Source organism: Eumetopias jubatus, unplaced genomic scaffold (genome assembly GCF_037043125.1).
Source record: "Eumetopias jubatus isolate StellerSeaLion01/CBP00866 unplaced genomic scaffold, mEumJub1_p1.0 scaffold_1, whole genome shotgun sequence".
Classification (NCBI taxonomy): domain Eukaryota; kingdom Metazoa; phylum Chordata; class Mammalia; order Carnivora; family Otariidae; genus Eumetopias; species Eumetopias jubatus.
In genome coordinates this window covers 194,643,264-194,649,263 of record NW_028274807.1, presented here as the reverse complement: position 1 = coordinate 194,649,263, position 6,000 = coordinate 194,643,264, and positions in this window count along the sequence as shown.

Below are 6,000 nucleotides of genomic sequence, written 5' to 3'. Positions count from 1 at the left end.
TCCCCAAGCCAGGGATCACCACTACCACCACCATCATCCCTGCTACCACTTGAGTGCCTTCTGGGTGCCTAGCCATCCTCTCCAACACTGTCTAACCTTATCATACCTTCATGTTACCCATAAGAATACTGAATGATGCTCAGAGAGGTAAGTAACTGGCCAAAGGACACACAGCTAAGAAAAGCAAAGCTTGGAGCCAGGCTTTCTGAACTCCAATTCTTTGTCCTCCCCTCTGTACCATGCTTATGGTGGGTTTCTAGGGGTGAGAGAGGGGTACCCTCCAGCAGGTGCTGTCACAGGAGAGAGGGGAGGTAGACCGCCACTCAAATACTCTGGAATCTTGACCCATGGGAGAGACTGTTTGCAAAGCTACCGTAGCAGCTGAGGTCCTGTACAGACCCCCTTGGAAATGTGGTGTTGCCACTGCACTCATCCAGAGGTGGAGTCTAGTTCTCCACCTCTGTGAACCCCGGCTCTCCTCGGGATGCTTTGACTGATACAGTGCCGTGGAAGTGATACAGTGTAACTTCTGAATTCAGGCCCCAAGAGACCTGAAGCTTCTTTTGTGACCTTCATGGAATGTGGTACCACAACATGAAGGAGGCCAGGCCAGCCTCCCTGAAGCTAAGAGGCCACATCGAGAGAAAACCTCGGGCAGTAGCCACAATCAAGCCCTGACTTGTGAGTGAGGCCAAGTAGGCTTATTCAGCCCCTAGCCGACCTGCCAGGCCCCAAGTAAGAGCAGAGGAATGCCAGCTGACCCGGTCCAAACTGTTGACCCACAAGATCACAAGTCATTCAGCAATAAACTGATAAAGGGAGCGACTTGATTGCTCCTGGCCTTAGTTTTCGCATCTGTAAAATGGGGGTGACGTTCCTATCTGTATTTGATGAGCTTGTTCTGAAGAGTGAATGAGATGAAGCCCGTGAATCAAATCTTGGGCTGAGTCCAGCACAGAGTTAGCAGCATCTCCATCAAGGGCTCACCATTGGGGCGCGCAGCTCCGGTCCTGGCGTCTGAGGCGAGTGGCATGAGGAGAGCCCTTCAGCGGGTGGGAGGAGTGTGCACATAGACGGCGGCCCTGGGACGAGAGTGCAAGGTAGAACCTATAGCAGGTCACACTAGTGGAAAGGTTGGCAAGCATGTGGCTAGAATGTTCTCAGTTAGGGGGACTTTAAGGCCAGCCCAAGTTAGGCTAGAAGCCCAGGACTGCAGGGTTTTGAGTCAAGGCAATGCAACACCAAAATGTCCCCGAGTTCTTGACATCCTTCAGCGTCCAAGATCTAAGGAACCGAGGAGGCAGATATCCCCACAGGGTCATTAAAGTTCGGTTCTGAACATGCCCCACCCCTGCTGGCTATCTTCCCATGATTCCCCGTTCCCCCTAAGGAAGATATCTAGGCCCCACTGCCATGCACCCCAGCCTCATCCCCCCACCACTTCCTTTCCCCTTCACAAGCCCGTGTACCCCTTGAATCACAGATCCTTGGATGGACCACATCTTCTCTTACCTCCAAGCTTTTGCACAAGCAGTGCTCTCCTTCTTGAATGCTGTTACCCATGCTTCTCCCACTTAACCTAGATAGCCCCTACTTGCCTTTAAAAGCTCAGCTAAAATGTCACTTTCTCTAGGGAGCACCCTTGATATGCAAGTCTGGGTTTGGCTCTCCCCCTCTGGGCCCCCTCTGGCACCCCATCCTTCCCTGATCTCCTGTCATTGTGACTGCCCGTTACTCAGGGTGTACTGGACCACATTTACTTTGCTCACCTCTGTACCCATCACCTAAATCAGTGCCCGGCATACAGTAAGTGTTCGTTAAATATCCCTTCCTACTGAGGAAATGATAAAGTAGTAAATGAGTTGGAAGCGTCCTTAGAGAAAAAACAAAAACAAAAAAGGAAATCAGAGGCTCAGTAAGGGGAATCTATGTCAGAAGCAGGAAAAGGCCCCGCCTTGACTGAATGAAGCCTATTTTCTTAGATGGCCAGGAGGGACCCTGATTGATGAAGGGAGGAACCCTCTTTGATAATGAACGTGGATGAGTCAGGACAGGTCTGAGCTTTCCAGGGGATGGCATTCTCCAGGTGAGACTGCATGCTTCTCAGGGGCCAGGGTCCTCTGGGGGTGGGATGGGAAGATGTGCCAGGGACTTTCACAATCTGTGACTCTGCCGCCCAGGGACCCCCACTGTGTCCAAAGACTTGGTGACCAACCTGGGTCCTGACTGCAGGAGTGTGACAGGTGGACTGAAATACCAGGAGAAGCATCGGGCTGGGTAGGACAACAGCACAACTACTTTCTGTATCAAACTCCAAGATGCCTGTCAGCTGACAGTTTATAATTTAGTCACATGACAGTGTAAGGAGGGAGTTTCTGGTCAAAGCATGGCTTTCCTCCATGTGGGCCGGGGTGGGGAGGGCAGTCAAGGACCCAGGTTTCTTTCTTGCCCTGGCTCCATCAACCCCTAGCACGTCAGAGCCCGCTGCTCCCAACCAGTGGAAGGGAAAGATGCCATGGAGAACTCATACCGGCTTCTCAAAACCTCCACGCTCCAAAATCAGCAGGTGCCAACTCTGTTCATGTTCCATTGCTAGAAACTAGCCCTTTGGCCATACCTAGCTGCAAGGGGACCTGGGAAATGGAGTCTTTGGGTAGACAGCCCTCTTGCAGGATAAATTCCACATCGGTAAAGGAAGAGCGTGAATTTTTGGTGGACAAATCCACTCGGGTCAGACTTCAGTTCTCTAAACTTCCATGTGTTCATCTATAAAATGAAGGTAATGGCATTACTTTAGAAGATTCTTGAAAATCTTACTGAAATGAGTGAAAGATAAAACCCTTAGCAAGTACCAGGTACAGAATAAAGGCTTGTCAAATATTACTTTCCTACCCCACTGTTTTTTTAAACCATTAGAAATGAGATTTGTCCGAAGGTGACTGGCTTCCTTCAGCTCCTCTGCCTTTTACACCTTCCTCTCTCCCTTTCTTACCCTTCTCTGTTCACCTTGCTTTCTTCCTTTTCTGCACCTTTGTGGTCTCTCTGTGTCTCCAGACTCCCCTCGTCACCTCCCTGAGCACATTCATCTCCTCCTATCGACCCATGCCACGAAGCAGATGAGCTGCCCCTCGGGACCAGCCTCTGCCAGCACGAGGAAGAGACACCAAGGCTCCAGCCCCTGGGCAGCCACAGACCACAAACCAGGCAGTTCTGGACTCAACAGCACCTGCCAGAGAGGGGGGGGGCTCTCAGCCCCAGCGCTTCCCAGCTCACCCATGGGATAGGAGCAGGTGCTAAATGAACAGAAGTCAAAACCTCCAACCAACTCCAAGTTAAGCAGCAGGTTTCTTTCCTGCTGTTCTTCGACTTCAGCATTGCCAACACGCCAAGGAGCATCGTACGTCTCTCAGTGGGCAGTAAGCCGTCGTTTCTCATCTCCCCAACTTGTTTGATCGTGACATGCCTTCTGTTGAGCATCTCCTGGGTCTGTGAGTGAGGGCAGGCTCTTTAGAAATTGCAGCTCAAGATCCAAAATCAAAGAACAGAACCCACATGTGTTAAGCTACTGGGGGCAGGCTGGTTAGAACAATTTAGCTGATAATTTATTGTCTTTGTTTTTGATACTAATCCCCCCCTTAACTCACTACTACTTGGGGGCTTTGGAGGTGGCCTTTTGCAGGTTCTGTCATGTAATTTCAGTATCCAACCTAATTGCTCTTATGCCCATGTGTCAGCTGATCAGAGATTAAAGAATGGCAGTGGGGCTAAAACCTGAGAATGGATGTAGTTTTCATTCACTCATTAAATAGTTATTGAGCTCCTGTGATGTGCCAGACAGTTCTTTACACCAGAGTCTTATCTTTTTTATTTCTTTGTTTAACCTCATTGGCTAACTTATAAATCCAGACCCTGGGTTTCAATCAGGGTGGTTTTGCCGCCCCTCTCCCTGGGAATGTTCGACAATGTCTGGAGACATATTTGTTTGTTAGCAGTGGGAAGGTGCTATTGGCATCTCGTGGAGAGAGGCCTTGGGATGCCGCTAATCATGCTACGATGCATAACAAAGTCCCTCCCAGCCAAGAATTGGCTGGCCTCACATGTCAACCATGGTAAGGTTGAGAAATTCCGATTTAGAAGAAAAACACTTTTAAGAACCATCACAAGTGCAAGAACCTGCAGGGGTCAGTTAGGGACAGAAATGGCTGGCAAATTGGACATGCCCCCGCCCCCCACTCCGGCTCAAAGGGACAGCTCCAGCTGATTGTTGCTACAGGGGGCCGGTGATATCATGTATCCAGGTGGCCAGCCCTTCCCATTTTTCAAGCCAGAAATCCAAATTTGAATGTGCAAATACTCATCTTGCTGGCAACTAATTCGAGCATTTTTTAAAATGCTTCGCCAAACAAAACACATCTGAAAATGTGGTGTAAGACAGTGGGCCACAAGTTGACCAGCTCCCCGGACACCAAGGGTGCCTTGCTAGCATCCTGCTGGCCACTGTTGGGACTGTTAAACAGAACTGGCTCACACTTCTTGGGTTTAGTCTTCAGACTTATTCTGTCCTTCCTAGCGAGCATTTAGTGAGCACCTACTATGTACTAGAACCTGCTCTAAGCACTCCAAACACGTTAACTCATTTTATCTTTCAGTAGCTCTAAGAGGTGGGTATAATATTGCCTCTCACTTTAAAGACAAGGGTTCAGAGAGGTTCTACAACTTCCCCAAAGTGACACAGCACAGGTGTGTCCAGGTACCTGGATTTGGAATCCAAACAATGTGTGTTCTTAGCGGCTAAGCCAGGCTGCCCTACGGAAGACATTGCATCTCCATTTCTATACAGGAAAACTTGCAAGGGACTTTTCTGGCTCATTAGTCAATTCAGGCAAGTGAACAGTCCCCCATTGTACTTAGCCTGAATTCCTCAAGTGCTCAGGACCTCAGTCCCTCCATCTAAAGCTGTGGTTCTCAGCTGGGGGTGATTTTGCTCCCTGGGGCACATTCTGCAACTTCTGAGGACATTGTTGGTTGTCACGAATTGGGGGAGGTACTGCTGGCATCTAGTGGTTAGAGGCCAGGGATGCTGCAAAACCTCCATCACACGGGAGACACTCCCACAATAAAGAATTAACCCAGACCCAAATACCAACAGTGCTGAGGTTTTAAACACCTGGCTCGCAACCATGCAACATGCAAAAAGCAACCAGCAGGATGTTTCAGGTGATTCAGTCTGTTTATTTTGAACGTTTTTTCCCCTCTCCCCTCAAATCCTAGTCTTTCTTCTCTTGCCCTGGCATTTCGTCATAATGTCACGTGTCACTGTGCTCAATTCCGACACTGAGTAATAACCTCCTAACATGACCCTGATGTTAGCGGCAGCAGAATGAATTAGAAATAAGATGAGCATCAAGGAAAACAAAAAGGAGCCTTAAAATACAAAGTAGACCCTCAACGTTCGACCAAAATATCATGCACATGCGTGAAACGTGAATTTCTTTTTCTGGAGGCCCTAAGCCATCACCGTGCTCTGTGCTCGCATCCAGCTCTGATGGCCATGGACGCCATCTCTGCTAAACACACACGTGACTGCGCCAATTTCAGAAAATGATTTTAATAGAAAAGTACAAGGTATGAACAAAAATAAATAATCTTTATCTCAATTCTAGCCCAGCAAATTGTACACTGCTTATAAAACTGATCTAAGCGGCAATTTCCCTCATTTCTTTTTTGCTTTTGAAATACTGAGACAGCATTTGAATGAAATCTTCTAAATTCAAATCGATACATTTTTTGCTTTTAAAAAAATACCAACCTTTAATCATTCTACATCCATTTTTTAAAGTTGGCTAACAAGATGATGTTTCACTAAAATATCATCCAATCATCAGGTTTAAGTGTAAAGTTTGTGCAAACAGGTAAATTAGTTTTAATTCCTACATTGCCAAATGTTTCCTGTATTAAAAACTCATTTCATCGTCTTATTTTCAAAACACGGCCTCTGGT